The sequence below is a fragment of the Manis pentadactyla genome, chromosome 9 (genome assembly GCF_030020395.1).
Source record: "Manis pentadactyla isolate mManPen7 chromosome 9, mManPen7.hap1, whole genome shotgun sequence".
Classification (NCBI taxonomy): domain Eukaryota; kingdom Metazoa; phylum Chordata; class Mammalia; order Pholidota; family Manidae; genus Manis; species Manis pentadactyla.
In genome coordinates, this window is record NC_080027.1 from 16,936,041 (window position 1) to 16,951,925 (window position 15,885).

At 43.4% G+C, this 15,885-nt stretch overlaps 2 pseudogenes; both read right to left on the minus strand.

Annotated features, from left to right (window-relative positions):
- Nucleotides 1–297: 297 nt before the first annotated feature.
- On the minus strand, nt 298–1,912 carry LOC118925100 (olfactory receptor 10V1-like; annotated as a pseudogene).
- A 10,718-nt stretch (nt 1,913–12,630) lies between these two features.
- LOC118925060 (olfactory receptor 10V1-like) lies at nt 12,631–13,802 on the minus strand (annotated as a pseudogene).
- Nucleotides 13,803–15,885: the final 2,083 nt, after the last annotated feature.

The window sequence follows — 15,885 nt, forward strand, 5'->3', positions numbered from 1 at the left end:
TATCCTCATCCTCACCTGGCAGAAGGGGCCAGGGAGCTCTGTGGGGTCTCCTTTATAAGGGCACTAATCCCTCTTATGAGGGCTCCACCCCCATGACCTTGGGACTCCCAAGTCTCCACCTCCTAGTACCATCCTACTGGGCATTAGGATTTCAACAGTTGGATTTGATGGGGACACAAATATTCATACCATTATTCATACCATAGCAGCTATGGATAGAAAGGGAGAATATGAGATACATGAGTGTGTGTGTGTGTGTGTGTGTGTGTGTGTGTGTGTGTGTGTGTGTGTGTGTGTGAAGGCGAGAGAATGGGAGAAAAGGGACAGAGTATGGGGAGAATGAATGGGCCTGGGGAGAGGGATTTAGAGGCAGACTAAGACTCAGAGATTGAGCTGCAGGCAGATTACTCTGGGTAAAAAGGTAAGAAAAGGGAAACTACCAAAACATTTAAACTCCAGCGCTATCCCTGGAAGATAATTTAGGATGAAAGATAAACAATTCAAAAAGACATAAACTCAGCATTTACACCACGCAAGTCATGAGAGAGGGTTGGGATGGTCCCAGTTTGATTTGCATCTTATTCCTGGCCCTGCCCCTGCCCAGATGTGCGGTGGTTGAGGTTCTGCTAAGAGCCTGAGGATTCCATCTGGAAAGAAGTCCAAAGTCAGACACAGACTGCCCAGGTGATGGTGAGGGTAGTAATAAGGACATTTCACCACTGTATCTTCCTTTAAATGTTACTAATTGTTTTCACTTAATACACCTTTTGGGCCTTATAACTACTCCCAGAATTTAGATTTTATGGGCATTTTAATCCTTATTTTAGAGATGAGGAATCTGAGGCTAAGAAAATGAAGAGGACTTTTCAAAACTAGTATGACCAGGAAGAAGCAACAGTATAAAACTCATGAACTCTTGGCCCGCATCTCCTCCCCTTTCCAACAGTATACCCATCTGTCTCCACCCAGCATTGTTGTCGAGGAACAACCAGGGTGTTCAGGACCAAAGGAACCTCATCCTTGCTCTCTTCAAAGCATCCTTAGCTCTCTGCTCCTCATGCTACAGATCAAGGGGTTCAGCACAGAGAGAATGAATGTGTAAACCACAGACACTACCTGGCCCATCTCTGGAGAGCAGCTGGAGCTGGGGCACAGGTAGATGAGGCTTCCACATCTGTACCGGAGCGGGACCACAGTCAGGTGGGAGGAGCAGGTGGAGAAGGCCTTGTGCCTCCCCTCTGCGGAGCAGATCCTCAGGATGGCAGCCACGATGAAGACATAGGAGAGAGCTATAAACAGAAAGCAGGTGGTGAGGATGGGGATGCTGACCACAGACAGAGTGGCCTCATGGACCCAGGTGCCTGCACAGGCCAGTCGTGACAGGGAGGACATGGCCATAGAACAGGCTGATTTCCTTGCTGCTGCAAAAGAGCAGCAGGAATATAAGCACAGTCAGCTGCATGGCCAAGATGAACCCAAGCAAGAGAGACTCCAAGGCCAGTCGGACACACAACTGCCAGCTCATCGTGAGGGTGAAATGCAAAGGGTGACAGATAGCCACAAACCAGTCACAAGACATGATGGCCAACAAAATGCAGTTAGTGCTGCCCAAGAAGATAAAGAATATCTGTGTACCACAGCCCAGCAGGGAGATGAGGGTTCTCTCTGTGGACAGGACACTGGCCAGAGTCAGAGTAGCAGATCTCCAGAGCTGTGAAGTAGGCCAGTAAGAAGTAAATGGGGGTGTGGAGAGAGTGGCTGACCTGGATGATGAGAGAAATGGAGATGCAGCCACTGATGCTGACCAGGTACATATTCAGGAAGGCCACAAAAATCAACATCTGCATCTCAAGAGTTTGGAGAAGGGGTGGAAGTAGAAGTGAACCACTCCTGTTTGGTTTGCACCCTCCATGCAGTCAATGCATCGGGCCTGCTAATGGCCCAAGTGCTGCCCCAGGGAATATACAAATGTCAGGACCCAGAGCTCTTGCTGGGTGGCCCACTCAGCTCATGGCCTCACCCTTTGTGACCTCCTCGACCCCAACCGTTTTTACCTCCAGTCTAAATTCAGCAACTCACTTCTGCAACAGCTCTCTTGTTCTAATCATCCAGAAGTAGCTCACCACTGAAATCTTTTCTTTTTTAACTGTGGTAAAATATATGTGACATGGAATTTGTGATTTTAGCTCTGTGTAAGTGTACAATTCAGTGGCATTAAATACATTCACAATGTTATGTGACCATCACCTCCATCTACCCCCAAAACTTTTTTCTCATCCCCAATATAAGCTCTACACCCATTAACAATAACTCCTGATTATGTCCTCCCAGGTCCCAGTAACCTTGCTCCTGCTTTCTGTCTTGATGAATTTGCCTATTCTAGGTAACTCATATAAGTGGAATCTTAGAGTATTTGTCCTTTTGCATCTGGCTTATTTCACTCAGCATGTTTTCAAGGTCCATCCTTGCAGTAGTATATATCAAAATTACGTTCTTTTTATGGCTAAGTAATATTCCATGATGTGTATATACCACATATCGTTTATCCATTCATCTGTTCATGGATGCTTGGATTGTTTCCACCTTTTGGCTATTGTGAATAATGCTGCTATGAACATAGGTGTACAAGTAACTGTTCAAGTCAGCACTGAATCTTGAACCACAATACACCATTCCCAGACCATGAATTCCTCTACTCCCTTAGTCCCTTGCCTGGCTGTAAAGAGCACAGCCTCTGGGGTCATACCATCTAGGCTCTAACCCCTGGTGTGCCATTGACCAGCAGTATGACCAACTTTTTGAAGCTTTCTGCTTCAATTTCTTCATCTATAAAGATATCAAAAGGACACAAGTCTTGAGACTGTTGTGAAAAGTAAGTGTGTCTGGCCCCTAGTAAACTCTCCATAAGTATATGACAGTTTAATCAATAATCATCAATACTACTCTTCTTCCACCTTTTCAAGACCCCATTGGTGTCTCCAGTTCCCCCAAATAAGCCTCCCTGGGCTCTACTCCCTGCCCCGTCCAACCAAGACCTATGGTTCATCTCTTAGATAAGCCTTTTGCCAATATTGTCATAATCCTTGCCCCCTTGGTCTTCTTTCAACCCTGCTACATTCTCTAACATCCAACATATCTACGCCAACCTGGACATGACTACAGAAGATCACAAAATTCTGCTGACTGGTGCCACAACAAAGTGACTTTATCAACCCCAGCACTGTCCCCAGTCCTCCAAGTCAGCTCCTCCTTCTGGTCAACACCAAGACTAGTGCAGATTTCCCTGGGCTCTTCAAGTCCTCTTCTGCAACCTCACTCCCCACTGACAGATGATCCAACTTCCAGCTTCACAGAAAAATGCCAGAAGCTACTGGGAGGCAACTTATCACCATTCTCACAAACCCTATAACATTCCTCGCCTATCCCTATATCCATAACACATCCCCATATGCCTCGGTGGAAATGTCCCTGCTCCTCTGCAAAGCTAATGGTCTCAGCCCCTCCTGATTCCTCCAGAATCTTGCTCCACAAATTATTACCTCAATTTCTGATATCTGCCTCTACTCCTCCTCCACAACAACTTCCCTCAATCTTATATCATCCTCTAAAGCCTCCCTGTCACCTTCCCATTCAACCATTGCCTATTCTTCAACACAAACCATCTGGCTTCCATCTTGCTCCCTGAGACCAAGGTCACCAGGACTTCCGTATCACCGAATCCAATAGCTACTTTTGACTTGACAGGCATTTGCAACTATTGTCAACTTCCTACTCCTTGAAATTCCTCGCCTCTGGCCTCTATGATGTTGTTCTACCCAGGCTCTCTTCCCACTTCTCTGGACAGTTCCTTTCCAGCACTTTCAGAGGCTGGTCTTCCTCTTGGTGACTTGCAAAGACAAGGTTTTGTTGGATAGTCTGAGTCTGCCCCACAAACCCACTCCCCACCCTGCCCTGCCCCGTAGGAGGCTGGTCCCTAAGGGCCGCATCAGCCAGGCTCCCTCACCCTGTGGTTTGTGGTTGGTTTGGCCAATGAGAGGTACTTGCAGGAGAAGGAAGAAGAGCATGAAGAGAGGGAGAGTGTTTATCCTCCCATACACAGGCCACCACCCCCTTGTCCCTCTCCCAACCCGGTTCTATGACACAGCTCTGGCTGGGTGGCCGTCTTCCATGGCTCTAGGTTTTGCTGGGCTCCAGGAACACTGTTCCTTCACCTCATCTCTTCAGGCCTGAAGAAGGAAACTCCTTCCCACCACCGCTAGCCCTGGAGTACCTCACCTCCCTTTCACATGCCCTCGATTCTGCCCTCACCTCTGTCAATGGTCCTGACATTAAATACCAAGTCTTGTCCATGATGACTAATTAAGAGGAGGTTTTGATAGGCAATTGTTGAATGCATAAAGGAAAAGCATCTTATATTTTAATTTATTTTGGAATCTCTTTATCCAGTTTTCTTACCACTGCCTATGATTACCAGGAAAGAATTTCAGGGCAGGTTTACATGGCATCCAAAACAACATGTCCTGACTACACACACGCACACACACCACCACCACCACCACCCACCACCACCACATCTACTGTAGAAACAAAATCTGATGCTTGGCTTGCTTCCCATGATTAAGCACTTCACATGCCACAGTAAGGGTTGGAGAGGCCACTTTGTACCCTGGTTAAACAAAAAACTAACAGAATCACTGAGACTGGTTTTAGACCCCCAAAAGAATGTATTTTCACTCATTTTTGCTGGGCGATTGTCTGAAGATTTGTCATGACCTTGTAAATACGATAATCATGAGAGGAGGTTGTTTTCCACCATAACATTAGTAATGCTGGTGATTTACTGTTTTATCCTTTCAATACATGTTACGTTCTCTGTCTGGTAAGCCAGTCCTTTCAAAGTCTGACTCCCTCCAAGCTGTGCAATAAACTTTCTCTTTCCTTTCCTGAGTGCATCAGCTTCTGCACTGTCGTGTGTTTCACACAGCCTTATGCGGGTAGAAAAGTGGGAAGATGGGTGGCATTGTGGTAGGAAAATTGTCTTTTGGAGTTTCCAGGAAACTTTCATTCCTTTTCTGGGAGCAGCATTAGGAGCACACACCTGCGTGCCTCTCTCTCTCTGTGAGAGGAAGTGAAGATGCGCAGCACACCCCCTACCCCATGATGTAAACACTACGGGGGCAAGTCTGGTACAAGAAGAAGGAGAACTTTCGCCTATAATCGTCTGTACCCCTCCTGGAGTGTTTGTCTCCATTTTCACTTGTGTATTTCTGCCCCCTCCAGGGACTCTAAGCTCCCCAAGGGCAGGGACTGGCTGGGGTCCATTCTTCTAACACCCAGGACCCAGCCCAGTGCCGGGCACTACATAATTCTGCACTGACAGGAATGCTGAGATTGACTGAGGCTCTATCAACCCCAGTGACAAATATTCAGTGCTTTTGAAGTAGAAATAATAATCTTCGTTTTAGTACTCTGGTATGAAGAGGGCATATCCTTTTTGGAGAGAAAATAAGCTATTTCAAGAAGAGACATAAGATGTTATATGAAATAATTTGGAATAGGAGCCAAAGGCATAAAGATGTGTACAGTATACTCTAAAAATAATTTTTATAAGGAAACAAAACAAATGCTCAACAAAGGTGACATTCCAGTCACCTGAGGTATATTCATATGATGAACTACTATATTGCCATTAAAATAATTATAATTATGTTTAATAAAGTGAGAAAGTGCTTATGATACAAGGTTAAATGAAAACAGAGACAAAATTGTATGCAAAATGTGATACCCATTATGTCACCAGTCTAAAAGGAAACAATGGGCTCTTACTGGTGTTTTTGAGAGAAATGGGAGATCACTGTTTTCTTCATGCTTTTCTCCACTCTTCAAATTTTCTGTAAAGAATAGGTATTTGTTTGTTTTTTAAATTATAAAAATCCTATTGACTTTTAAAATTCCCATTTGACAGCCAAGGAAACTGAAGTTACACAACACACCCCAAATTATATAACCAGTCACTGTTGGAACCAGGATTAATATCCAGATACAGTGCACAATCTACTCACTCTCCAATGAGGCAACCCCACACTGTGCTAAATCCAGGTATTTATTTATACGTGTGTTCATTTCTAGACACGGGGCTGAGTTCGTTGTTGTGTACTTACATTTCCTTTCCTTCCTTCTTTCCATCCTTCCTTCTCTCTCATTTCCTGTTTTTCTTCTTTCTCTCCCCTCTCTTCTTAAGGCCAATCCTTTAAATTTAGTTCATCATTCTAGCCCATTGAGGTCTTTTACAGAATTCTAATTCTTAACTCCAACAAACAATCAATTTCTTCTCACCATTGCCTACAAATTTAATGAACATGTTTCCCAAAGCTCTAAGTGGACATTAGACAATAGCTCCTGGAAGCCACATCCCTCAAGCATAATACCCTCCACATCCCTCGAAATTTTCTTTAGAACGTGAGTCAGTTTTCAAATTGGTTTCAAAATACAAGGCTCTTTGTGTGGAATGTCTCGGAGCACTTAAAAGCTCCAGTGAATTCCACTGCAATAAACAGTCACATGGATTGTACAGGGGACGTTCAACATTCCTGAGATAAAGACTCACCTGAGTTTTCAACACATTCCCCACACCCTCATCCAGACACACACGTCTCTCTCTTAATGAACACACACTTGTATGTCAGCCCACTCGACCTTGAAAGCTACCTAATTCATGTTTCCTTTTTTGCCTTAGCTGCTAGGAAACCCAAAACTAAGTTTTATATTCAATTGCTTATCATTCCTCACCTCCAGTATCTCTGTTTATACTTACCTTTTGCCTTTTATACTGTGCAAGTTGGTTTTGATCTCATTGGACCTAGGGTTGTATCATAAGGCACTCTATTTTTAGGAGAATTCAAAGCATAATAAATAAATCTACAAATAAAAAATTATTCTTGACTTTGTGTTGTCATCAAATGAACGAGAAATCTCTCTACTCTCCATTCCCAAGTTTGCTCCCCCTCTGGGTTCTTCTCAATGGTATAAAAATGACAATACTGTGAGCTTGGTTGTCGTTAAATACTCTCTTCCCCTGTCTTATTCTGCCTTTGCTGCATGATTCCTTGCTGCTTGAAGGCTGGATCAGGAAACTCCAGGCCTCTTTTTACCCAGGAAATATAAACCCGTGGTAATGCTGCACCTTCTTCCATGAGCCTCTTTTGTGGTACCAGTGCTGCTTCCAAAGACCTGGTGAAGGTTCTCGCAGAGAGCCCTTCCTTTCCCGTAGAGACCTTCTCACGCTCTTCTACCTTCTTCCCTCACAAGGTGTAATTAAAAGGCCTGTTTCTGCATCCGCTCTTTTGACAAGTACAATTTGAGCATCTGCTATCAACTAGGTGTTGGGTGTGTAACTTGAAAACAGAGAAGATAACACTGTTTTCTGGGTGTACCCGCAAAGCATGTACTCCTCCTACAAGAAAGACAGACGACTCTTTCTCCCCTCTCAGGTGGCCTCTGAAACGGGTCGCATTTCAGGGAAAGAGATTTATTCTACTCTGACCCTCAGCAGTAAGTTTGAAGACTTGTTTGTTGTTAGTGTATTTGGCGTACTGTCACTTGATTAGCTCCCAGAGATTAAACTAATGTTCCAATTCATTTGTAACTCTGCACCAGGAAGCCCCTCTCAGGACCAGGAAATCTCAAGGTCAGTAGGGTTCACTGGTCCATTCCCCAGGGCCTAGACCATACAACTCCATCGGCCTGATCCTCCCTTTACCCTCCACACCTTCTGCCTAGAGAGGCTGGCGGCCAAACCCTTCCCTGAGGCTGAGTGAAGCCCAGGTGGCATCCTCTTCTCAATATCTTGGGAACTGTGGAGCTGAATCACTGAGAAACTGCCCAGCACTGAGGGGGGCACACATCTACATACTGCTAATCCTTCCTGCTGCCTCTTCTCAAGGAAAGAACATAGGACTTGGGGATCCCTACATTCAACCCAGTTCTCCCAAACGCAACCACAAACCACAGTGGACATAGTTGGCAAATGTGCTGTGTTTCTATGCGGTGAGGGGGCCAGCAAATACTGCTGTTGACAGATGAGGTCTTGACCTTTATCTTGACCTATATCTCACCTCTCCAGGAAATGCAAGCAGAGACACTCCTGCAAATGCTGTTGGCCCCAAAGATCATTTTCCTTGCTAAGAACAAAGATCATGAGTGGAAAGTTCTGAGTTTCATTACACAAAAATCATTAGATCATTGGTTTTACTATTCTTTCTTGAAGTTTCTCAGTCTCTAGGTCAAACTTACCTATCAAATCTTAAAATACATGTTAAAGGGTTTGTGTCAGCAACAAGAAGGAGGACACAAGTCTAATGGGCTGCAGTTTCAGTTTGCTTATGTATTTTATTTTCTCACATCCTCATTTCTGTTACAACAGATTCATTTCATTTAGAGCTGAGGGAGAAGTCTATCTGGTACCTCAATATTTGCTGTTGGTCATTTACACAATCATTTCCCTAAGAGTGTTCCTGGAAAATTATCTTCATCAGGTTAAGTTAACTGGGTAGAAAAGAAAGAAAGAAAGAGTTCTCATTATCAATTATTTTGGGAAGCCCCAACCCTGAAAAGATCACTCTGCTATAGAATATCCCAGGCAATGTGCACGTGAATCTCCAAGAGGAGAGCAAAGTATATATTTTTCCTACCTTTAATTCGCCATGGCATTGTTTTCCAGGCCATCTGGGAAGTCAGCCTTTTCAAGCAGGCCAAACTTTAAGAAATACTTATTTATTCTAGAAGAGAAGATGATACGACCTCCTATGGCAACTCTTCTTTTCAGCAGCATTTGAGAATTGTAAGATCTTTGCACTATTGGAATTTGGCACACTTGCCTCTTAGCTTGCAGTCATCTACAATGTAAAAATTTTAGAAGAGCAAGAAATGACTTTTGCTTTGGGGAGCAATAGAATCAAAATAAGACCTAGGTCGTCTGAGATCAGATGCTGCAATTCACGTAGTACTTTTCTATCCACAATCTCACTTGATGATCTTTCAGCCAGGCAGGTTAATTTTACAGATGAAGACACTGTGCCTTTACAGCCAGAAAATGGGCACACAGCCAATAAAGGAAGAGCAAAAAAACTGAAAAAACTCCTGACACTTAGGTGATTTCCCCCCTTAGCTTCTAGTGTTCTGTACGGTTCATCTAATGCTCTCTTCCATGTATTTGATCAGTAATGCACAGAAAAAGTCAGTATGTTCTGAGCAGTAAGAACCTTGTGACCTTTTTCTAAAGCATCCTTAAGCAATTTATTCTTCATGCTGTGGATCAAGGGGTTCAGCACAGGGGTGATGAATGTGTAAACCACAGACATTACCTGGCCCATCTCTGGAGAGAAGCTGGAGCTGGGGCACAGGTAGATGAGGCTTCCTCACCTGTAGAAGGACCACAGTCGGGTGGGAGGAGCAGGTGCAGAAGGCCTTGTGCCTCCCCTCTGTGGAGCGGATCCTCAGGATGGCAGCCATAATGAAGACATAAGAGAGCGATAAACAGAAAGCAGGTGGTGAGGATGGTGATGCTGACTGTATAATTTGTGTGATAATTTAATATTTACAGTTTTATACCACATTTATAATTACAAAGCAATAATTGCAAATATAATGTAATTAATAATTACAGATATAATTGTTACATTTATATTTCATTTTAATCTTGTAATACCTTACTGCATATGGTGTGTAGTGTTTAATATGTCAGCTCTACAGATGAGGAAATCACAATTCACAGAAGTGAACGGACTCATCCAAGATCAGTGGCTGATCTGGGATTTTAAACCAAGACTTCGGATCTCATACCCCACCCTCTTCCATTCAATGTGAGAGAATAGCAAGAAGAGGCCTTGGATATCAACAGGGGCCCATCTAAAGCTGAGTTACAGCCTGCCTGATATTTTCAGTTAAAAAGGAAAAGGTTTTCTTAAATAACTACTCTCTATAAATTAGTCAGGCAGTAGGGCCATGGCTTGGTTAGTTCCGGCTGTTGTTATAACAAAGTGCCATATATCAGGTGGCTTCTAAACAACAGAAATTTATTTTTCACGATTCTGGAGGCTGGAAGTCTGAGACCAGAGCACCAGCATGGTGGGATGTCTGGTGAGAGTCCTCTTCCAGTCACAGGCTTCTAGCTGCATCCTCACATGGCGACTAGGGAGCTCTGTGGGGCTTCTGTTATAAGAGCCCTAATTCCATTCATGAGCGCTCCACCCTCCTGACCTAAGCTCCTCCCAAGGTACCACCTCCTAATACCATCACATTGAGGATCAGATTTCAACACGGGAATTTTGAAGGGACACATTCAGTGCAAATAAGCCACTTCCTTCACATAGCTAATGCCACCAGGGTCCAGCAGGCTCAGACCAGTGAGCAAATAAAATTAAATTCGAATAGTGACATTATTTCATACTGTTCAAATCTGATTCCTGTGGAATGTCACTATGAAATCAGAGCATACTGGTGGGTGTGTAACGAAAGAAAAAAGCCAGTCATGTCCAAATCTTGTACAGTAAGCACAACTTCTTGACTCATTATTATTGCAGAATATGTGTATTCCAACTCTTGGCTAGAAACTATAAGCAAGATAGAAACCATAACCACAGCTGGTTTTCTCCAGGCCCTATCAAGACCCTGGTTGAGTAAAGTAGTGCTTGTGGATCACTTCTTGAACGACATGCTGGCCGGTCAGGCTCTAATGGCTTAGTTTTAGTCCCTAAAATCAAGTTAGAAAATCAGAGATCTATATCCTTTTACTGACTGTGACCCTCTCTTTCAGAACTGTTTTAAGTTCTTATACATCAATGTCACACCATCAGCTACCAGCGAGAATTGGCTCAAGAAAATTCATTTTATATTTAGTGTATGTTATAGAGGTTAAGGTCACAGGCTCTAGAGGGAAACTGTGCCAGCATTTAGCTGTGTGATCTTGGGAAAATTACTTAACCCCTCTGAGCCTCGGTTCTTTATGTGTAAAATGGGGATAATAATGACACCTACCTCATAAGGTATGTGGGAACAAGTGAGTTAACATGTACTAAGCACCTAAAACAATGTCTAGCACATACTTTGGTGTTTAATAAATGATAGCTAGTGTTATTATTATGGTTGCTGGTGACTTGGTAAATACACCAAATCACATCTGAAAAGCTATGGGGAAAGGTTCTTTTATATCTGAGATTTAAACTAAAGTACTGTTAATTATCCATATGTATTATTATACTAACTCTGAAATTCTCACATTTAATTGTACTTTATTCTTTCCCTTGGCCACCAGGAAGCTCAGACATGTAGGTGACCACTGCATAAACTTCAGAGGAGCACATGGTGCATTTCTGCAGAGCAGTCTTACTACTGAGCTGTTCATAATCCTGCCTAAATTTTTTTCTTCAGTCTTCTTGACCAAATGTTTGTAACTGTTGTATTTGATGTGTTTTTAAGCTGCTTCACATCTTCTGTGGAAACATTTTGGGCATAGACTAAATTAAAAATTGGGAAGCAATTTGTTAATTCCAATACATGCCATTGCTATCAATAAAATACTCATTGAATCTCCATGCAAGAAAAATACTTGTACATTCTGCACTTCTTAATCTTGCTACCTGGCCAAGGTCCCAGAGAACTCGTTCCATCGGTCTTCCATATTGTTTTCCCCATTTCCCCCTCTTTCCTGCGTGTGGCACAATCAGATATGGAATAGTGTGGCTTTTATCATATATTGAATTTGCCACATCAAGAAGAGAATGGGATTCTTTTTCTCTTGTTGAGGAAGCTACCCTGGAAATACCTTGCCCTACTGTCAATCCTCCATGTGGTTCTCTCCACCAGTCTCCTAATGGCTTTGTCCATTTCCTGTTAGGGTTTTGGGGTTCTCCTGCAGGGATCACAGGAGCCAATCTCCCATGAGGAAAAGCAGCTGACTCTATGACCTTGGGAAGGCCTGGCATGACCATCAGGAAGGTGGGACTTACAGCTTAGTAAAAGCTATTCAATGGCAAGTGACTGAAGACTTCAAATAGATGATTGACAGATAGATGAAAGATAGATAGATAGATAGATAGATAGATAGATAGATAGATAGATAGATAGATAGATATAAATAGATATCGTGTCTTACTCTGCAATTTGTTTTTATATTTTTACATATCCAGTATCTCATTTGACTGACATGCCAATCCCTTGAGGTAAGAAGGCTCTGGTTATTATCTTTTTTACATAAAGGAAAGACTAGCATTCAAGTTTGTGTCTGGATCCTAAATCTAAGTGCCCAGCACTACGCCAGGAAATACAAAGAAAGAATAAACCATTTCTTCTCTCCCTCGGGCCTTTTAGACATTATAGAGGCAATCCCAAAATATATGCAACTCAGTTGTATAAAAACAAGTACAATTCAGTGAAAAGAAAAAGATCACTGTCAGCATGGGCAGCCAGATTTTATTAAGGCGGTGGGACTTGCACAGGCTTTAAATGACAGAGAGCGGCCTAAGGACATTTGCTTTTGTGAATCCGCTGGTCTGTATGCCAGTAGGGATACAGGCCCTTAAAGCAGGTAGCAGGAAAGCACCCACAAATCAACTGCTGTCGTCACCCCATCCGTTCATGCTTTTCTTCACTACATTCCTGTCCAGTCCTGTTCTAAGTACTAGGATGAGACAGGGGTCTGGGGAAATTAATCTATTACTGGAATCTAATAAAAACTGGGTGAATTAATTGCTAATGAGCCATGGAGACAGCCATCGCTCCACTCCTTCCTTTTCTTCTTTTGATCTTTCTTCCCTTCAGATCACGCCCCCTACCCCTGGTTTGGGGAGTATTTTTTCTAGGAAGGAATATTTCTGGTTTCCTGAACCTGCGCATTGTTGCCATCAGCCTCCATACTGCATCCATCACCTCTTGATTCCTTATGCTGTAGATCAAGGGGCTTAGTACTGGGGAGAAGAAGGTGTAGATGATCCCCGGCCCTCTTCTAGGGGGTAGCTGGAGCTGAGGTGAGGGTAGGTCAGGGTGCAGCAGCCATACTGCCCGGGGACCACGGCGAGGTGGGAGGGGCAGGGGAAGGGGGCCCGGCGCTGTCGCTCACCCGAGTCCAGCTTCAGGATGCTCGCCACAGCGCAGCCCTAGGAGAGGCAGGTGAGGAGGAAGGGGACAACCTCGGGGGCCGCACAGACGGCACAGAGAGCTGCCTTGTGCATGCGGGCGTCTGCACAGGCCACACGCGTAACTGCAGGCATGTCACAGAAGAAGTGGTAGATTTCGTGGTGGCCACAGAACAGAAGGTGGCAGATCAGGATGGTCAAAGGCAGTGACAGCAGGAATCCCGGCCCCAAAGAACCTAAAGTCATCTGCCCATAGAGCTGCCAACTCATGATGAGGTCGTAATGCAGTGGATGACAGATGGCCGCGTACCTGTGTAGCCGTGTGAAATGCAGCAAGTAAAATGCCGTCAGCCCCTCCGAGAAGGATGAAGAACTTCTGGGCCCCACAGGCAGGGAGGGAGAGGGGCATCCTCCCCACGGACAGGACGCCAGCCAGAGCCCGGGAGCAGTGTTGGTGGAGGAGCCAATCTCCAGCACGGCCCGTGTGAAAGGCAGGAAGTACACCGGGGTGCGGAGGGAGGGATCTGGCCGGACTGCGAGCCCACGTGACGGGCCCAGCGGGGCTTCCAGGTGCAACAGCAAGAAGGTCACACATAAGAGGGAGGCCACCGCGGGTCTGTTGAGAAGGGGTGGGAGTGGAAGAACAGCCTCCATCTGGTTTTCTTGTTCCATTAGACTTGGTTCAAGGAAAGAAGCCATGGGCAGAGTGATTCTCCTGTGTCCTTGTGCCTGGAACAGGTTCAGCTGTGTTAGAAGCACAGTCTGAAGTTTACTGCGTACTTACCCTCTGGAGTCTGGGTGACATTATCTTGTGTCCCCGCTGTTTAATCTCCTACCGGCGTGACCTTGGAGCAGTTACGGGTGTCAGCATTCTCATCTGGAACATGGGAAGATCCTAGCACCCACCTCGGACTTGAGGTGGAAATAGGATGCAATCCCGTCTGAAAGTGCCAGTCCCGATGCCAGGCATGCAATGGGTTCTCAGTAGGGTTTCCTATTTTCCTATTTTCATTCTTCCCTCAAGTTTCATTCTTTTATTTTTTAAAGCAAACACTCCTGGTCATTCCCATGCCTCTTCATTACCATGATTATCCAATTACCACGTGAACATTTTAAAAATGCATATTTATACAAAGAGCACATGATTCTCACATTGAGCCAAGAAGGTAGGCAGTACAGGTGTTTCCTTTACCTGTTACAAACGTGGAAACTGGCAGCCCAAGTAAGTTAAATAGCTCACACTACCACCTTCTCCATTCCCCAAGCCCAGAATTTTAGTATCTTTTTTTTTTTTTAGTTTGAATTTTGGACAAACAACAAATAACTTCTTAGTATAAGTATGTCCCATGCACTATTTGGGACGTTTACATTTTGCTAAACTTGGCAACCTGAATGACAATGATAAGTATACATATGTCCTAAATATGACATAGGCTGTTTAGTATCATTTTTTTAATGAAAATGTCAATAATCTAATTTTTTGTTTTGTTTTCCTTTTTTTTTTTACCAAATATTAACACTACTCTTACCTCACCTTCTTTCCTATAGCCTCCCCATTCACAGTTTCACAGCATCCATTGAGAAGGGGCTTTCATCCCCTCATATGTGGCTCACCTCCCACCCACCCAGTTTATACTTTGAGATTAATTTACCTTAAACACTATTTAAATCAGATGATTCCACTTTGACCCTAAGCTTAACATGTAAAGGAGCCTCAATTTTGTCAATTACACCTCAATTAAACTGAAGAAAGAAAAAGTAAAGAACCTCTTATTCATGTGGTACCACATACAGTATTTATGGCCTGGTTCACAAAATATTTTAGTAAGTGAAACTAGCACAACTTACTGGGGGTATAGACTCAGGAAACCACTCAAAGAACAGGCTCCACCCACCATGCCTCCAAATATACCTTCACTTTTTATGCACAAGATCCTTAAATTTTATTGAGTTCTAATTTGCTGCAAGGTAGACTTGCATGTGCATTCAAATATTGTCCTGGTTGTGGATTGCCTTTCAATTTTGTGACAAAAGCCAAAGGCAGCAGCCTACAGAGGGGTCTTTGCACTGGTCTCCTTGGGGGTATACTCAGAGAGGCCAGGCCTTGCCAAGAACACCTGTTCTGCTAAATTAGTTGGGTGGGGCAAAAATTAAAACTGCTTGCCACCATTATTTTTTTTTTAACAAGTGAGCCAAGTACTAATATCATGTTTTCTTTTGGTTTGGTTTTACTAATGATCCTCAGTGCTGGCAAAGTTGTGGTGAGACGAGCATTACCAAGCTCACAGGTGGGAAGAGGAAAAGTTCAACACTCTGGGAAAGTTGTATTTTTTAAAAGCTCATATTCTGTGGAAATAATGACAATTTTCCAAGCTAGGTAATGCATACATAAGCATGCATTATACTGTCCTCTTAATTTGTGTAGGTTGGAAATTTTCCAAATAAGAAATTAGCACTTGACCTTAAGTTTAGTTACTACATTTCAGGTGTCTAAAATTAGAAATTAATCTAAAACATAACAACAACAAAAACCTTTATACACAAGATAAAAAGCACAGCACATTTCAACAGGGAATAATGAAGACAGCCTAATACAGAATGCCAGATTCAGATGATGAAATGCTATGCAACTGTTTAAAATTATGTTATATAGAGAAAATGTGATAATGTGAAAATGTTTGTCATATATACTAAACAGAAAATGAGATTTTAAAAATTACAATCTCCACATTGTAAGAAGAATTCAGTTTTTGAG